The following is a 19,847-nucleotide window of genomic DNA, read 5'->3' on the forward strand; positions in this document are numbered from 1 at the left end:
GACCGATTGTTTTACAAAATCACAATATAGTATCACATTGTTATATGGGCTGACAAAAGTATTGATCTCTTTCTAATTATTTTAATAAATATTATCGTATAGGGAGTAAGTTACTTTATCATCAATTCTATTTGTTTTCATTTATTTTATGCCTTGCTTGGAATATTTTGTTATGTCATACCGACCACTGGTATGAGAATGTGCATGGTGTTGCACGAAGATATCGACCAAAAGGACTAACAATTTTTTACTATAAGCAGTTTATTCCAAAATTTATAAAAATCCAGGAAACAGTTATGTTCCGGATATTATGCTGAGGTGAACTCGGAAAGAAAAGTCATCACGTCTCTGCCGGTACACAAACGCAGGCCCTTTTGCATACCGGGCAAGCATGCTACCATCTACACCACTGGAGACATGACCCTGCCTTCCTTATTTCACGCGGTGTGGCGTGAGGCGCTGAAGTAGAGGCATTAGTAGCCTCTCTTAACTTCAGGAAATGGCCCACGGGTGGGACGGTTTTAGAGAGCGATAGATGGCTTTTTGTCAGCTCGGGATATCAAGGAAACAGTGAAAAAGGAGGTGAACTCGGAGAGAAAAGTCCCCCGGAAAATAACTGTTTCCTTGATATCTCGAGCTGACAAAAAGCCATCTATCTCTCATTAATAAAAATATCGACAAAAATGGATGAACGGAAGCTATGTTGACACGGACACACTTTAAACGTGAATAGGTCTTTCAAACCCCGATATAGTGCGATATAATATCACACAGTGCTGCGGTAACTTCCTAAACAAGATGAAGTAAGAGGATGGTGATTGCAAAGAAAAATATTTATCTTCCCTGTGTGCTATCAAACACATTCGTTCTTGCATTATCCCACTTTCAGATGTCGCCATTATATAGCAATCGTGTTTCTTTTAGATTTTTTTAGTTGTGTTACAAACTGTATTTTCACCCTCACAACTAGGCAAAGGCTAATGTTTGAACGTCTTTTGGGTATTTTCTTTAAATTGGAATCATACATCTACGACGGATGGTTGATGAGATACAGGCCGCATTACCACTTACAGGACACCTTGAATATTTCTACATCAACTTTCGAACCAAAACTTTCATTCCGCTCGGACATACACCGTTTGTGAAACATTGTGCATATTCGTGTAACACCTATGCATACGTTAGAAAATTGAATAATTCATTTTATGTGGAAAAACTACCCTCCAAAAGGAAATTAGACATAATTTTTTCTTTTAACGAGAAAAAAAAATTAATATTCTTTTTAAAGAAACGATTTTTAACCCTAAAATGCGTGAAATTTTACGTATTCGATTGGCAATGTTTAGCCAATGTATATCTTCTTACCTGATGCACCGATTTGAAGTGCATACAATAATTACAGCTGTTACATGTTCTACACCAGAAATTACTCAGCGAGAATGAATTTATACATAACTAGCCATAACTTGCGGCTTCACTTTGGTAGTCTGAAATATGTTCGACGATGTGTGATTTCCCCACCAATAACATTTGAATCCCCCTCATGACCCACTTGGGGAGGTTGCATTTCCAGAAATCCTGTCTTGACGAGTCTCTATATTACAAAATATAATATTGAACGAATTTCATATTTATAGCTGTCATGCCTAGGGGTCTTACAGGAAAGAACTGATTGAGAAAAAAGAGACTGCGGGGGAGTGAATTCTTGTTGGGGGGTCCGGGGGAAGAGAAAAAGAAGAAGAGACGTAGGGGGAGTGCATCTCTGGTGACGAAGGCCGGAGGGTTTTTCTTTTATATATATTATATGTGTGTGCTCGAGAGAGAGAGAATGTGGTTTTCTTGTACTCTCAGTTGGTAATTAAATATATTGTTTGTTTTCATAAATATGAGTGGAATTACTTTTGTTCGAAGAGATGTTGGTAGTTGATGGAGAAAGGGAGTTCCCATAGTGTCGCAGTCGCAATGGATTCGAACCAATTTAGAAAAAACTTTCCGTGAGAACGCTGTATATTCGTAGTGAATTTCCGGTGTCATGGCTTCCATTTCCAGGGAGGAAGACGCGCTAGGCTTGATGGTTGTTTGATGCGCGACGAGTGCGGTTTCGTCAACGGGATGGTCAGCGATCGTCTGTGGTGATGGCATCAGTGATTCAACATCGGGAAATAACTATGGATAGTCAGCGATTGTTGATGGTGAAATCCGACCAGTGTGCTTGTATCAACGGGATGGTGAAGGATCAGCAATCGTCGGTGATGTGATTGGTGAGGAAACGTCCGTCAACGAGGCAATATAACTCTCTACGTCGAATCTCGAGGAAAAGAACAAGGTCTTGTGATCAATATCTAGCGAAGGTCATTCATACACAGGATGAGTGAATCCCTATACTTGTGTTCTCTGAGCCATTTGTAGTGTATTCAGGAGTAATAGCAGTTTTACGTATGCGTATATATTATGTATAGGTAATTTTTTTTGTATGAATTATGTATGCATAGTTATTATTATTGCATAATTATAAGAAGATAAAAAGAAAAAAATAAATAAATCATGGCGTGTTTCGGTAAGGCAAGGAAGGAAGATTTACTTGTTTTGGCGGAAGAGATAGGAGTGGAGGTACCACCAAATACAAAGGTGTATGATATTAAAGAAATGATATTGAGGTCTGACAAATTTGACGAAGAGGTGGTGAGAGAGTTAGCGAAGGCGATAGCCGATGAAAGGCTAGGAAAAGAAAAACGGGAGTATGAGTTGCAAAAGCAAGAAAGTGAGGAAAAATCGAAAAGAGAAGAACGGGAGTTTGAGTTGAAAAGGCAAGAAAATGAGATGAGATTAAGACAACTGGAAAATCAGAATGGTGCTCAAAGTGGAGAAAAAAATTTGGTTTCAGCGTCTGGTAACGGTGTGAATAGGGCTGGCAATAACTTTATGGATTTGTTTAAGGTTATCAAGGGAGTCCTACCGGAGCCACCAGAGCGGTCTGAGGAATGGCCATTTTTCTTTCACCAGGTAGAGACCATGTTCAAATTGTATGAAGTCCCGGAATCTTATCAGGGTAAGATTATGTTGTACACTCTAAAGGGAAGGATAAAGGGATTGAGCACTATGTTGACTGGTGATGAGTTGGATAACTATACTAAAATTAAAGACTGTGTGCTCAAGGAACACCAAATCACCTCCCTACAACATAAACAGAACCTGGAAAAATGCGAAAAAAGGATTAATGAGTCGTATACCCAGTATGTGAATAGGTTGGGACATGCGTGGGAACTGTATTTGGAATCTAGACAAGTGGATACTTTAGAAAGGTTGAGAGACCTGTTGGTAGTAGATAGAGTTAAGGATAATCTGCCAAGGGATGTCAAGTCTCATATCTATTTGAAAGAAACCGAAACTTGGTTGTCGAGCGATGAGTTAGCTAAAGAACTGGACAATTTTGTATTAGCAGGCAAAACCTCATATTCGAATTATATAAAAGGTAGACTAGGAAGTTCTGATGCTAGGTCTGGGAAGATTGATTTTCATGATTCATCCATTAAAACGGTACAGGGTAGGGTTGTTAAATGTTTCAAATGCAATCAAGAAGGTCATATTCGGAAGTTTTGCCCAAGAATAAACACAATCGCAAAATCTGTAGTCAAGAGCAATGAAGAGAGGAACAAAGCATGCGCTCTAGTGAAAAGTACCATGGAAATGATGGACGAGATAGTAGACAGAGGAACGGATGAGGGTTTACCAAAGATTGAGTTGGCAATCGGTCCGGTAAAGTTACAGGGCATTGTGGATAGTGGTGCCGAAATCTCAGTGTTACGACAATGCTTGGTTCCCAAGGAGTATCTCGAATCAGCTGGTAAGGTTATGTTGAGACCTGCTTTTGGACCACAAGTAGAATCTAAATTAGTAACATTACCCTTAAGTTTGTGGACGGAGGAGGGGGAAATAAGACCCTTTGTGAATGTTCACGTAGCAGTGGCTGAAAATCTGAACGAAATGGCATTGATAACACCAGAGGTGTATAGATTGTTAAAGGATCAAAAAATAAAGTACCTTGGAGAAGAGACTGATTTCTTCAGACCAAGTAGTGGTCATGGGGTAATTGAAGAAATTAGAGAACTGGAGGAGCGGGAAGGGGGTGAGGTCACGGCGGAATCAGCGGAGGTTACGAGGAAAGGTGCTGATGCCGGGCTGGTAGTTCCTGTGTGTCCAGTGACAAGCGAAAGTGTTGAGGTACACCTGGAGAGAGAAGGAGGTAATAATAACCCATTATCTCAGACTCAGAAATTTAGGCAAGAACAAGCAGAATGCGAATCCTTGAAGAGAGCGTTTGAGGAAGCCCGGCGGGGGAAAAACGGATATTATTTGCAGACTGATATATTGTATCATACAGGGTCCGTAGCTGGCCAGAAATATAGTCAGTTGGTGATTCCGAAATCCCGGAGAAAGGAAATTCTCAAATTGGCTCACGAAACTTCGGGGGGTCATCTGGGTTATAGGAAGACCAGAGACCGGATTTCCTTGTCGTTTTGGTGGGATGGCTTGTTAGCTGATGTTAAAAAATTGTGTGAGTCATATCATGATTGCCAGATGCGTCGGAGAGTGAAGATTAAAGATAGAGCACCCATCGAAGCTGTAGGAAGGCCAGAGTTACCATTTCAGGTAGTCAACGCGGATGTGTTAGGGCCCATCGAGCCTAAGTCATCAAGAGGGCATAGTTATGTGTTGTGCATAATGGACCAACACAGTAGGTGGCCGGAAGCTATACCACTTAAATCTTTAACTGCTAAGGCTACTTGCGACGCTTTTATCCAAGTTTTCATGCGGACGGGAATACCGAGAATGATAGCGATGGATAATGCTACAAATTTTTCCCCGAGTCTCACACAGGAATTTTTGAGTAGACTGGGGTGCTGCCCAAGTTTTCTACGCCGGGTTATCCACAGTCGAATGGGCTGGTTGAGCGTTTCGTGGGAACGATGAAAAACATGCTGCATCACGCAATTCATAGTCATGGTAGAGCATGGGATAAACAATTACCGTTTTTACTGTGGGCTTACCGAGAGGTTCCCAATTCAACGACCGGAGTACCTCCATTTCTGCTTGTGCATGGTCATATGCCAGTAGGTCCTTTGGCCATACTAAGGTCTAGTTGGGAGGATGATGAGGTTTTACCACAGGGTATTGGAGGTTCAGTGTCACAGTATTTGCGATCCCTTCGGGAAAATATAGCGGAAGCAGAGCAATTTGTGTCTACAACTGTTAATAAACAACAAGAAAAGTATGTACATCATTATAATTTGCGATCTAAGGATGAAAAATTCGAAGTGGGTGATGAGGTGGTAGTCCTTATCCCAGATTCAACAAACAAGCTTTGTTCGAAATGGAGTGGTCCAGGAGAGATCGTAGACATCAGGGGACCCCATTCATATTTTGTTAGGTTACCCGACGGAAGCGTAAGGAATTTACACCAAAACAAATTACGCAAATACATACAGCCGATACGGGCGGTGGGTTTAATCTATGAGGAAGACGATGACTTTGGTGAAATTCGGCATGTCCCCGTGGAGCATCGGAAAGTAGACGGTTTGTTAGAAAAATCTAACGGAATGGAAAAATTAAGCCATTTGGATGAAAAACAGGTCAGGGATCTGAAACAAATTATCAGGAAGTTTCAAACCTTGTTTGAAGGGGAAATAAAACGTGCCAAAGTAGGGTCTCACTTAATCCAGCTGAAACCGGGAACAACAAGGAAACAGCCCCACATCTACAGAGTTCCAGAAGCACTGAAACCTCAAGTAGAACGCCAGATTGGAGAGTTGTTGGATAGGGGTCTAATTGAACCTTCTAGAGCTGAGATCGTGTACCCTATTGTGTGTGTGGCCAAGAAAGATGGTACTGTAAGACTTTGTTGTGACTATCGGGCACTTAACGCAGCTAGTAAGGTGGTCCCATTTCCAATGCAGAGTTCCGAAGAATTGAGGTACAAAGCAGGAGCGGCACGTTATTTGACTACCCTAGATATTTTAAAAGGATATTGGGAAATTCCTTTGGATAAGGATTGTAGAGAGTTGACAAGTTTCGTATCGCCAAGAGGCCAGTATCAGTGGAAGGTGATGCCATTTGGTTTATCGGGGGCTGCGGCAACGTTCCAAAGGACGATGAACCAGGCTTTGAGAATACATAGTGGGTACGCTGAGAGTTTCATAGATGATATTGTTATTTATTCAGGTAGTTGGGAAGAGCATATGACTCACTTGGAAGCAGTGCTGAGCACATTAAAATCGTTGAACTTCTCGGCCAATCTGGAGAAATGTACATTTGGAAAATCGGAAGTAAAGTACCTGGGACACGTCATTGGTTCAGGGAAACATGGTCCTGATCCGGCGAAGTTGGCAACTATAAAAATGCTGAAGGTTCCCAAGACGAAAAAGATGCTGAGGTCAGTGTTAGGACTGTTTAACTATTACCGGGAATATATGAAAGATTACTCGACCGTGGCTAAACCATTGACCGATCTAACGAAAAAGTCAATACCGAATGATGTTCCGTGGACGGAAGAGGCAGACACCGCTTTTCGGAAACTAAAAGGAGCATTGTGCAGTGTGGTTTCTTTATTCACGCCCGATTTAGAGAAACCATTTGAAATCCATACCGACGCATCAGAAACAGGAGTTGGTGCTTGTTTAGCGCAGCGAGGTGTCGATGGCAAAGTCAGACCGATCACCTTCGTGAGCCAGAAACTGACTCCCACTCAGAGTAAATGGAGTACAATAGAACGAGAGGCTTATGCGGTCGTTTGGGCTTTGGGAAAATTTGAGCACTGGATTTTAGGTAGGATGACCCACCTGTACACGGACCACAATCCGCTCAAATTTCTATGCGAAGGGGTGCCCAGAAATACAAAGTTGCAGAGATGGACTCTGGCTCTTTCAAAGTTTCAACTATCTATAAGTCACAAAGCCGGAAGCCAAAATACAGATGCGGATGCTCTATCCAGGCTCTACTAATGATGTTGTACGAAAAGGGGAAATATGTCATAGCAAATTATATTTACCAGTATGATCCACCTCATATGTGATTTAATAAGTGTGGATGTGGGAAAAAAAAAATGTACGTTGTGCTGTGTGTTATTTGCATTTCATGTATTTGTATGTTATTTGCATTTCATGTATTTGTATGTTATTTGCATTTCATGTATTTGTATGTTATTTGCATTTCATGTATTTGTATGTTATTTGCATTTCATGTATTTGTATGTTATTTGCATTTCATGTATTTGTATGTTATTTGCATTTCATGTATTTGTATGTTATTTGCATTTCATGTATTTGTATGTTATTTGCATTTCATGTATTTGTATGTTATTTGCATTTCATGTATTTGTATGTTATTTGCATTTCATGTATTTAGGTTGGCATTTGAAGTATCTATATGTTATCTGCGTATTATGTATTACCTGCATATAGTGTATTTTTGTTTTTTTTTTAATTCCGATCATGGCTCAGAGTAACATAATGAATGAACCGTGGTTATTTTGGTGAATGAGTTTACGAATTATGGACAATTGTCCAGTAATTGTAAACTGGAGGGGAGGTGTCATGCCTAGGGGTCTTACAGGAAAGAACTGATTGAGAAAAAAGAGACTGCGGGGGAGTGAATTCTTGTTGGGGGGTCCGGAGGAAGAGAAAAAGAAGAAGAGACGTAGGGGGAGTGCATCTCTGGTGACGAAGGCCGGAGGGTTTTTCTTTTATATATATATTATATGTGTGTGCTCGAGAGAGAGAGAATGTGGTTTTCTTGTACTCTCAGTTGGTAATTAAATATATTGTTTGTTTTCATAAATATGAGTGGAATTACTTTTGTTCGAAGAGATGTTGGTAGTTGATGGAGAAAGGGAGTTCTCATAATAGCTTTCAGCGCTTTGAGCTCAGCGATGATTGCCGTGTATAATTTTTGACCTCCTCCCCTTATGACCCCCTTACAGTATGAATTTCACAAAATCCCCTTGTTAGTTTCTACATGACAAAATAAAACTACAGACCAAATTTCATATTTATAGCTTGAGTGATTTCGGCTCAGCGATGATTGCCCCATATAATGTTGAACCCCTTCCTGATCATTTTAGGGGCCGAATTTAAAACTTCTTAGTGAGTCTCAACGTCATGAAGTAAAACTACTGACAAAATTTCATAAATATAGCTTTAATCGTATCGGCTCGGCGATGATGTATCAGTGAGTGTAACAGTCAGGGCAAGTTATTATGTATATATAATTTATCTGAGAAAATGTTAATTACACTCACCAGTACATTACTTTCAAAATATTAGAATTTTGAAAGTAATGTACTGGAGAGTACACAGTAATGCCTAAATTTGTTCCATTCCATTTATATAAATTACTATAATTATTCCGTAAAACTGCCACAGTTTGTAAGTATAGCATGGCATATTTGTACTTCACATTCAAAATTGAGAATTTATCTGCAATTATGTCAGTTATGATATACATTGATATGCTTTCTCGTGTATCTTCCTGCACTTGTATATCGCCATAATATTCAGCAAAATATATTCGCACATTTTCGTAATACTGTCGATAATATTCATAATATCCTGCATAACACAGTCGACACTCGTTTTAACGACTTTCCCCATGGTTCCACGGAAAACGGGCGTTATATTTGGAGGTCGTTTATCTGAAGGGGTTATCTCTTATTAGAGTCGTTTATCTCTTATTACCATTTCATATAACGCAGTCGTTATATGAAAATACTTGGGACTTCCTACGTGTCTTCGTAATGGAATGGTCGCTATAACGTGGGGTCGTTATAACGAGTGTCGACTGTATTTCTGCTATAACTTCACAATATTTTGCATGTATTCTCGTATATCTCCATAATATTTTGCATAATACTTTTGTCCATCCTCATAATACTCGAGGTATTATGATCACTAATTAATACGTAGTAATTACGTATCAACCTCATAATATCCGAGTAATAAATATATTTCCGCACATATCTTCATTATACTCTCAGATAAAATTTTTGCTCATCTTATTAATTATTCTCCATAATATTCTCGTTATGTCTCCATAATATTCTCGTTATGTCTCCATAATATTCTCGTTATGTCTCCATAATATTCTCGTTATGTCTCCATAATATCCTACATATATTCTTGTATATCTCTATAATACCCTGCATATATCCCTGTATATCGCTATATTCTATATACAGGGCGTCCATAATTAAAAGACCCTATTTAAAAGTAGCCTACAGACGAAACCAGTCATCGGGAAATTGTGAAATTTTGTGGAGGACTTCATGAAGTGTGATGGAAATGTGTTCAAGTGGGCAAGACATTAGTTGCTCATGTCACCGCTAGAGGGCGTTTCGCTTTGAATACCTGTAGTAAACATGTAAATTTATGTGATCCCACGCAGCAGCTGTTATAAAACCTAGAACCATTCACGGAGATCTTATTTCTCAATATGTTTGCTGTCACAATGACGATTAAGTTTACCAGATCGCGCTTAATTAGTCAAATTGTTCTACCAAAACAGCAATTCCGCAGTTGCAACCGCTCTACGGAAACATCGGATTCGAAACAAGAGGATTCGAAAAGGTCAAATGAATGTTAAAACCCTTCTTAATATGAAACCACAGGTTCGTCGGCTGTTCGTCCTGGAAGAGGAAGAAAGCCCGTTTCTATATACACCATACAGGATGTTTCGCTTCAGGTGGATGAGGACAGAGCTTCAAATTCTGGTGGTAGCACTAGTGTCAGGCGTGTAGCACAGGCCTTGAATAGGCCACGTTCAACTGTCCATACTATCATACGGTATTATCCATACAAACTTTCACTTGTGCAGTGGTTGCTTCCACATGATTATGACGCTCGACTCCGGTTCTCACTGCAGTTTCTAGTTCCCGTTGAGGTCGATTCAGAATGGCTCTGGAATATCCTCTTTACATACGAAGCGCATTTTCACAATCTTTATGCAAGACGGAGCTTCTCCACACATTGCAGTATGTGTTAAGAATGTTCTTAAAACAGATTTTACAGAATAACTTGTCATCAGCCGGCACTTCCCTAATCTATGGCCTCCCCGATGCCCGGACCTTAATCCATGTGATTTTTGGTTTTGGGGCATTCGAAACGTCTGGTGAAGTCGTGACAATCCAAGAATTTTACCTGACCTTAAAAGGCAGCATTTCACGGCACGTGCTGAACATTTCTCCGCACACACTTCGGTCAGTTGTGGAGCATGCCATCTTGCGATTTCACATGTTATCTGAAAATGCGGCCATGATCTAGAACATGTTTTGTTGCAGTAACAATCGTAAAAGTGTTTAACAATTGTTAAAATTGTAAATGTTTTCCTAAAGGTGTCATTTCTTAATAAATCGCCCTCTGGTGGCGACAATTTGTGCAACTCTAATTCCCCCCCCCCCCCGAAACAAATTCCCATCACAACTTCATGAATTCCTCCACAAAATTTCACAATTTTCTGATGACTGGTTTCGCTTGTAGTCTATTTTGATATCGGGTCTTTAAATTATGGACCCCTGTATATTCGTATATCTCTATAATATTCTGCATATCATCATCATCATCGACCATTTTGAATCTACTGCTGGATGAAGGTCTCTAAATTTTTACATTTTTATCTGTCTGATGCTTTTAGCCCTCCAGTTGACTCCAAATTCTGATCTCGTTGATCCATCTTGCGTGGGGACGCCTTTTCGGACGTTTACCAGTTAACTAGGTTTAAATTATTAACTAGGCGAAGACCCTTCAATTGCTTCAAGGAATCGACTAGGAGTAGAAGTCCAACCCCGCACTGTCCAGCGTGGAGGATTACGGCCAAAACCCTTTAAAAAGAAAGGAAAATAAATTCTGCATATATTCTTGTATATACATTATATGTCTATAATACTCTTCATAATATTCTAAGTTTCTTTTTCTTCGCTTATCTTCATTTATATGTGTAATATTCTCGTTCATCTAAATAACATCCTGCATAATATTATGGCATGACTTCATTAATTCCACGTAATATCCTCGCATGTTTTTTTTTTTTCTTTCTGCATAATATTCTCGTATCTGGTACAATATCACTCATAATAAATTCTCGCATATCTTGATAATATTCTGCGTAATATTCTTACGGATACTAGCGCATCAGAGCAAAATACATTGACTGATGAGTTATTAAAAAGTGAGTAATTTTTTTTTAAATTTTTCTGGAAATCAGTTCGTGAGTATTGCTTATCAATTCCTCTTACTTCCATTATCCACGCCGCTTTGATTTTGCTCTTAACATTTCTAGTTTGATAAGCTATTTTTTGTGATAATGCCAATTGAAACTCGTGCTATGATTCATGTTGAGAAGCAGTTTTACTAACAGCATTGTTTTTCCCCCGTGTATCCAGCATGTGAGTATATCGATTCCAGTAATCCATTCCAATATCGTTTTCAAAATCTTAAGAGAAAAAAAACTACCAATGAGCTTATCGGTTACACTCGCTCCTATCTAACCGAAACACTTATTGGCTGCATTTTTCAAGTTTTATGAAAGAACTCTTAGAAAAATTTTACAGTGTAATTAATCCCAGTCTTAGTGAAACTAAGTTATGTCAAAAGTGTGTGTGTCCTCATCTGACATCTTTTGTGTACAAGATTTAAAAACAAAATCCGAAATTTATCTGAATTTTTTAATTGTGTCGGATATACCCGATGTGTTCTGTACTTTGGTATATTAGAAAAAAACAAAATTACCGACAGAGATAGAGGACAACTCATGTAACGTAAAGATCGCACCCCGACAGACACCGCCAAATTTGCCGTTGAATGCTATACCAGCTCAGTCAGAGCTAACAACATCTACAGCAGAAGGCCTACGCGCGAAACTTGTTACGTCACTGAAGAAGTTCATCTTACCTATTATACTACAAAAAAGGGGTAAAGATGGCCTATGTGTCGGCTTGCTATATCCAATGGCTATTGGTGAGATGGCCTTCTTTCCTTCTTCAGTGACGTCACGAGTTTCGCGCGGAGGCCTTTGCGCTATAGAGCTCTCAGAACCCTCTTACCATACCAAACTCTAGGTTGAAAAGACTCTCTTTAAGCATGAATGAGTAAAATGAAGAATCCAATGCGGAATTTATTCCTCAAACCGCTCAGTTATCTAATATAGTGAGCACAGGCCAACAATCGTTTTTTTGACGATTTACACTGCAAAAAACATTTTAAATGTCTGAAAATGATGTCTAGATGGCGTGTGAAAAGGGTTTTATTCTTCTTTCCTTGCCCCCCCCCCCCACCCTTCCTTCCCAATATTATATCATCTTTCGCTATGTGCCGGGTTCAGAAAATTGGGCTTTTATGTTATGTAATGTGACTCAATATGTATTTTAATCTGAATATAACTTGCAATGGAAAAATCCCTCGCTGACATTTACTTTATGTAACTTCATTGCAGCACGTAAGTAGTATTAGGATTTTCTTATCTGCAAACTTGACAGAGATCGGAACGAATGGAGTTTTAATAGTGCAAGATTTTTTTAGGCCGAACCAGTGACAAAACAAAAAAAAGGCTGCCCTGCGATTTTTGTGTGTTATTCAAAGATAGAGCAGAAAAGTGAGTAGTCTGCAGGCAGACATAATACAAAATACCGTTTACTCAGTGTAATGTGCCATGTAATGAGTGTTTCTACTGTTAATGATATAACAAATCTTCATCTATCATCTGAAAATCTAGAAATTTTGATCTGAGGAATATCAAATATTCATCACTATTTTTCAAAATTTTATCCGGAAAATTTTTCAGTCCTGCAAAATTATGATAAGGAGCTTCCATTTCGTGAATCACGGTTGCATTTAGCTGCCATTGGCAGCAATATAGAAAAACATGTACTTGGGGCAATGTGAAAGCACAAACAATAGTGAATCCTTTCATCAACCGTATGGACTGATTAATAAAGTTGATGAAAGGATTCACTATTGTTTGTGCTTTCACATTGCCCCAAGTACAATTTAATGCACTGAAAGATGTCCGATTTTTTTCTATAACCTGTTTTGAAATGATTGCGTTTAACCGTTTCGCTTACAAGCGAATTGGCATGAAATTCGGATGGTCTCTATTTGACGAATCGGCAATAAACATAGCAAACTTGTGTCCTAACCTAACCGCACGGTAGAAAGAGGGAAGAAAAAAAAAATCACACAAAAAAAAGAGTAAGACAATATAGAAGATAAGGTGATAAGAATGTAGGTACAAAGTTAGATTTCTTTTCACCCTCACCCTACCTGTTCTCTTTCACTCTTATAAGAAAGATACATCATATGTGAGGGAAAAAATCACTTATCGGGGTGTACAAAAAAACAAAACGGGGGAAAAAAATTGTAAGGTTGCAACAAAGCTTCGGAATGATTAGGAGAAAGGAAAGAAAACAGAAAACAACAAACGCCTGTTTGAATTCATTTCTTTGGAGTTTGATCGCAATATTACGTCCTTTGATCGTAAAGTGGTTAATATGTGAGGAAATAATTCCTGGAGAGCAATTGAGAGCAATTGAGCAATGAGAGCAATTGAGCAATGGAGAGCAAACATTGAGAGCAATAGGTATGGGCCAGAAAATTGCCGAATTGATAGAACAAAATGCTTCTATGTAAATTTACAGATTTGCTCTTCCTGCGCTCTGAAACTGATGGAAAAATTGACATATTGATCCACACGTAAAATCAATTTCAATACTCACACACATTTATTTCTATTACAGTTGGTAAGTATACTCCAATTCAAATACGAAAACGTCTTGCATCTATTCAATCATGAAAATCAGGAATTCATAATTCATTCACACATTCATAAGTTCTTGGATTGAAATTCAATGTTGGTCACTCGTCCTATAAAAAGAGTTCATTGAAGAAAATAATTTCTATAATTTTTCATTTTAAAAAAATCAATAACACCACTTCTTTAAACCAGTGATAGAACTCAATCTGCTTCACTATCTAATTTGTGGCATCTATTTCAGAAAAAATGCTACAAATATAGATGTTTTTCCTGCTCAATTCAATTATATTAATAGGAAAATTAGATAATGACTATTTCGTAAAAATCAAAAATTTTAGATTGAATGTAATATTGGATACATTTTATTTATTAATGCATATCAATTTTTATTTATTAATTTATAGATTAATTATTTGTTAATGAATTAATAAAGAATGGATAACTAACTTCACAATAATTTATTATAAAATATTTATTAATGAATGGAATAATCACTAGCCATTCATTATGAAAAAATACTATTTATTACAATCACAAAAAAATACAACATAACTATATATTTTTTAAAATATAAATACTTCCAATATATAATATAATAAAGTTATTAAGACGATCGTTAAGTATGCATAGTAACGAGTTATAATATATGATAACCGATTTATCGTAATATATATATACATATATAACAATCGTCTTGGCAACTTTGATTATCACTTTTACCTATAAATATGCATAATAACCAAGTGTCAATCATAAATTTGATAAATACTTGAAAGTTACCGCCTTTATCTGTGATTATACATAATACTCAAGTGCAGTTGGTGATTTTGATATATATATATATATGGAAAAAATAATTCGAACGAGTCAAGTATGTGTAATGTATATAATCAGACCCCGATATAATGATAACAAAGTTTGCGATCGGAGCCTGATGTAATGATACAATACATGTATGAATTATCCTGTGCAGTATATCATATAGTACGATTTAACATGTATAATAACGGGGCGACGCTTGGGTATTATGCATAATCACCTGCACAAGTTAAATATTAATTTAGGGAAACATATCAAATTTTCCAACGACGATTCTGTAGTATGGGATAATCACCTGTAAAAAAGTCATAAATTTAGGAAAATTTATCAAACTTACCAAAATGCTTGGTAAGTATGCATAATAACTGTATTTATCACATTTACCGTGACGTATTTAGTCGTTGTAAATTTAGTTGTTTTTGAGATAGTTAACATTTTTTTTTTCTCAGCAGCCTCACAACAAAAATGTCAATAATCTCATTCACTAAATGTCAACTCATTACTCATTTCGTTAATTCCCTCGTGGAAGATGAAATACGGGACTCCAGGGATGCACGTTGAATATCATATAAAAATGAAACTCATTCCGGCATATGCATGATTACTGATTAGAAATTTATCGAGGAATGTTTAGGGGGGGAGTACATATACTATTATTAGCTCATCTAGTGTCTAGTTTTCGGGATATATATCTTTGAATATTTGAACAAATCCAGCTTCTAGACGTGCAGCAATATGTGAACATAACATCGAATACGTGAACGTAACATTTCGTAACATACGTGAACGTAACATTTCGTAACATACGTGAACGTAACATTTCGTAACATACGTGAACGTAACATTTCGTAACATACGTGAACGTAACATTTCGTAACATACGTGAACGTAACATTTCGTAACATACGTGAACGTAAGACATGAAATGATGAAATTTCGACAAACAAAATCCTTCAAGAAAAAAATGACCATCACTTCTTACAATATATGTATGCTCAATGAATGTGTGATGAATGCCCCTCAAAACATATTGATTGATTGCATTACTGATTCATTTTTCCAGACTTCTGGCATCGGAAACACTCTCGGCGGGATGGTGAGTTGCTAATTTTATAAACCATGAGTTCCAACTTTGTATCTATTGCCCCATGATCTGTATATAACATCAAAACAACCATTTTGATATTTAGCAAGGAGATAATGAGAAGGGACCTCTGAAAATAGCATCATAGTCTATATAGCAGGTGTGGTAAACCTTCTTCCGAGCCGTACCACAATCAAGATTATTTTCGATGCGCGTGCCACTCTTTGAATTTCAATAATTAGACCACACATCCCGTTTTTACGGGACGAGATTATTCTCTCCGTTCTTACAAAATATTGTCGACTGTTCTCTTATTCCCTTAAAAACATTTAGCTTGCCACTTTTTCGAGTTCTAAAGGCTCCTCCCCAATAAACTTTGTGAGAGGCTTAACCCCCCCCCCCCCAGGAATACATGGATATACAATGCAATTGTATTATACAAATTCATATCCCCCATTTGGACGATCTTGAATCTCGTACACATGGGACTATGTCCAAAGATGAAAAACCGAATAAAAACGCATTGAATAGAATGTCATCATGTAATTAATGTTTTGAGAGTGCCTACCATACCAAATATAGGTTTGGCAGCCTACAAAAACATCATTCATAAGAAAAGGATTGTTAGAAAGTTGGAAAGAATCTCTTAGATTGAAAAGTGGTGTAGAATTTCTTTAATATTTGAAAAGCGTTCACGTTCCATTCCTGATACCATGACGTGCCGCGAGCTGGCCACCCGTTATCTATTGATTATCGCGGCCATAATTAGACTATTGAGCTATTTTCAACGATCCCGCTTCTAACATAGCATACCGAAATGACCATTTCGATTATCTCTACCTTAAAAGTTCACTCGTACATTGGGGTGCCGTAGATGAGACTAACAGCTCATACCCCTTTTTTTTATTAGTCGACTCGTCTGCGCATGCCACAATGATGCGTATCATTTTACAAATGTTCTTGATTTTGTGTATTTTATCTCTGTATATTTATGCTATTTGGAATTCGAGAGAATGAATACAATTTTTTCGACACAACCACGCCCTCAGGGGCAACGTGCTTAAATTGCTCAGGCGGCAGAGCCTGGCCATGTTCGGTAAGAAAGTAAGTAAGCCCGTACCCTTCTTCTTCCTCGCTCTGCCAATTAAATACAGTAGTGCATTGAAGCCAGGATTGGTATAAGATAATAATGATGATGATAATTTAAGAATCGCGTCGTACCATGTCTAAGATGGCGGAAAATTTAGAAATGTGGCTGGAAATACATCTTTAGCCCGGGAGTTACCACCCATCTCAATAGGAAATAATGGATATCACATATTAATGATAATTGATGCTAACTAATTATACGTGACAATATGATTTATTATGAATAAATGATAATAAAGTAAGATGAGTAAGATGCTGAAGATGCAGCATCTTAATAGTGATGTCGCATATGAATATGATAATGAAGATATGTCAATAACGATGGATAATATTTTACTGGAGGTAAATAGGAAGTATGTGTGCTGTCATGAATTTACAGTGACGTATGTAGTGTATCAATTCTGGCAGTACCAGAATGGAGAGAATTGGCCACATAATACAGGTACATGCCAAAGACCCGGAGCATTGGGTCTGGACATCCCAAGAAAATTTTCAGGCTTTTTAAGTGTAAAAGTATATATCATAATTGGAGATTTCACGAAGATGTTCATAGTCAGAGTTGTGTAGAGAGAGAATCTCAAAGCAGTTTCTGGTGAGAATTTTGGCATAATCCATGATTATTACAATCTTGGTATTGCCTATTTCCGATGAACCAGAGGGACCTGGTGAAACTTCGAAGTGTTACGTTTCGGAAACGTTCAAGAGCAATAATATTACGATTTCTAGCATACATCCAGGCAGGAGTTTCGTAAAGTAATGTAGAGCATACGATCAAGTTATACAAAATTATCTCTACCCGAATCTGCAAAAGTCTGACTATGCAGTATGTATTTTGAAAAACAAAACAAAAACACTTGACACAAAATGATGTAAAGGTTGATAGAGAATTATGAATTATTGTATTTTAATCTTTAATTTAATTTAGGTATTAATTCAACTTGTGGGACTTGCTTTTCGCGTCCAGCTACAACCAGGGTATATTCCTCATAAGATTAGGCCCCCGGGAAAATATTAATTTTCGGCAGCCCTTTATGTAGAGGCGTACGCAGGGAAAAGAGGAGTATTCGGGCTGCACCTAAAGTACAAAAGGCAGCCATTTTTAAGCCTTGGACACGTGCTCATTTTCTCCCATGCGAGAAATAGGCCCTGGCTACATATTGTATTCTTGTCTCGTTTTTTTTTACCCCAATTTCCTCTTTATTTCTTTTTTTTCCGTAATATAAAATGAAATTATTAATTTCCAACTACTTCTATTCCTCAGGCTAGTAATATTGCTGATGGCGTCAAGCATCTCGTAAGTGGATGTTTCTTATCCGATGAACATGCGAATCTTGTCATGTCTTTGATATTATAAATTTGCAGTATTTTTCTGAACGGTAATGCCATGTGGGCAATTTTGACAAAAAAAAAAGTCCCAGTTAATGTAATTGTTGATATTTTTATTAACAATTGTAGGGAGTAAGTACAATGTATTTAATGACAAAAGTAATGTACTGTGAATGGTACATACTCTGCACACATTATTGCTTTCTTGGTTTCACTGTTTTCTTATACACGTTAAGCAACAACTATTCCCCTCTCCGCCTATAAAGGCAAAACGCTAACGTTGCGCGCGTACGGTGATAAAATACTAGGATTATAAATCGTCCAGGCTATATTATCATACGGGAAATTGATGAAAACATTCTTAGAAGTAAATTGAGTAAATTTGTCCCATCCAAAAATCGAGGTAATTTGTCTATGTAATCATCCCCATCACCCATGTTTACTCAGCAGACAAAAAAAACATACATTCCTATGTAAAAAATCCTTAACTAATAGGTATTTACCATTTGAACATTGATGTAAAGTTATGCAAGTCCCTATGTAAGTCACATATTTATCCACGTATCGTCCATCTGGGGGGGGGGGGGGTCGTGATTCACTGCACGCGAATCTAAGAATCAATCTCCATCTCGTGAGGATCTGATTCTCATGGCCGCAATTTCCATGCCGATTAACACCTTAAGCGGCACAGAAGAAGTCCTCCTTTTTACGCTTTCAGAAAACGGTGCCACAAATGTGGGGTTGCTTTTCCTCACTGTAGAAATGTTTTTTTCTTCTAAGCGCCGTTAAAAAGCCCTGACTTAATTAAAAGATTGTATACGTTTTGTGTTAGATAAATGGTAAATATGAACTTTTTGGAGGCTTTCATCAGAGGGCAGCACTTCAAGTTAAACTTTCAAGGGGTCTTAATAAGGATGGCTTTGAGGGCAAAATTCCTCCGGGAAAAGTTCGATTTATTAAATGGAATTTATCGATAAAATTCTGGAAAAAATTGTATGGGAAGATGAATATACCCTGCATCATCTTGGTTGGAAAAAATTTTAAGGAAGTGAATTATTCCTTGACAAAATAAAATAAATAAATAAAAATAAATAAATTGAAACTTTTTGGGAAAATAAAGATTTGCTGACATTTGGATGTTTTTAATGCAGTTTTTGGGCATCAAAAATGCAAAAAAACATTCTGAAAATTCCAAAAAATAAATGAATGCTCGGGATCTGAAAGCGATAAAATGTCATGTTATTTTTAATGAAGTATGGTTACCATCCGAATTTCAAAAGGTTCAAAGTATAAAAGGGTGTAGGGAAAATTATTCCTTTGGGAAACACACTGTCAATTCTAAAATAACAGGCTTTTTTTTAAGGAGGCGCGATATGCCATCAGTGACTATTGAAGGTTCAATCTCTACTGCAGGTTATATTCACTTCACAACTAACTACCTCAACACATGAAAACAGATTTATCAGACATCATCATCCACCAAACTTCATTAATAATTGCATTACAGTCCTAACATTTGTTACTGAGATGATCCAATTTATTGTCTTTGTTGTGTAGCCTGGTCTAAATTTTTGTTTCATATTTAGGAAGGAAATCTGAAGGGAGTTTGGAATGACGCGGTAAGTTTCTATCTAAATTTACTCGTACATGCATACATTTATTTCCCCTTTTAAAA

At 37.5% G+C, this 19,847-nt stretch overlaps 1 long non-coding RNA gene across 1 annotated transcript in view; it reads right to left on the reverse strand.

Annotated features, from left to right (window-relative positions):
- Positions 1-10,790: 10,790 nt before the first annotated feature.
- The window catches only part of LOC149081348 (uncharacterized), a 151,113-nt gene continuing 142,056 nt past the window's right edge, over positions 10,791-19,847 (reverse strand). Inside the window, exons 2-3 of the long non-coding RNA XR_016193443.1 lie at positions 13,757-13,904; positions 10,791-10,867 (exon numbers count right to left, since the gene is read on the reverse strand). This is a non-coding gene — a long non-coding RNA (uncharacterized LOC149081348). The remainder of the gene's footprint in view (positions 10,868-13,756; positions 13,905-19,847) is intronic.

The sequence above is a fragment of the Pholcus phalangioides genome, unplaced genomic scaffold (genome assembly GCF_987345545.1).
Source record: "Pholcus phalangioides strain wild (caught in Gottingen) unplaced genomic scaffold, Ppha-v1.0 ptg000010l_1, whole genome shotgun sequence".
Taxonomy (NCBI): Eukaryota; Metazoa; Arthropoda; class Arachnida; order Araneae; family Pholcidae; genus Pholcus; species Pholcus phalangioides.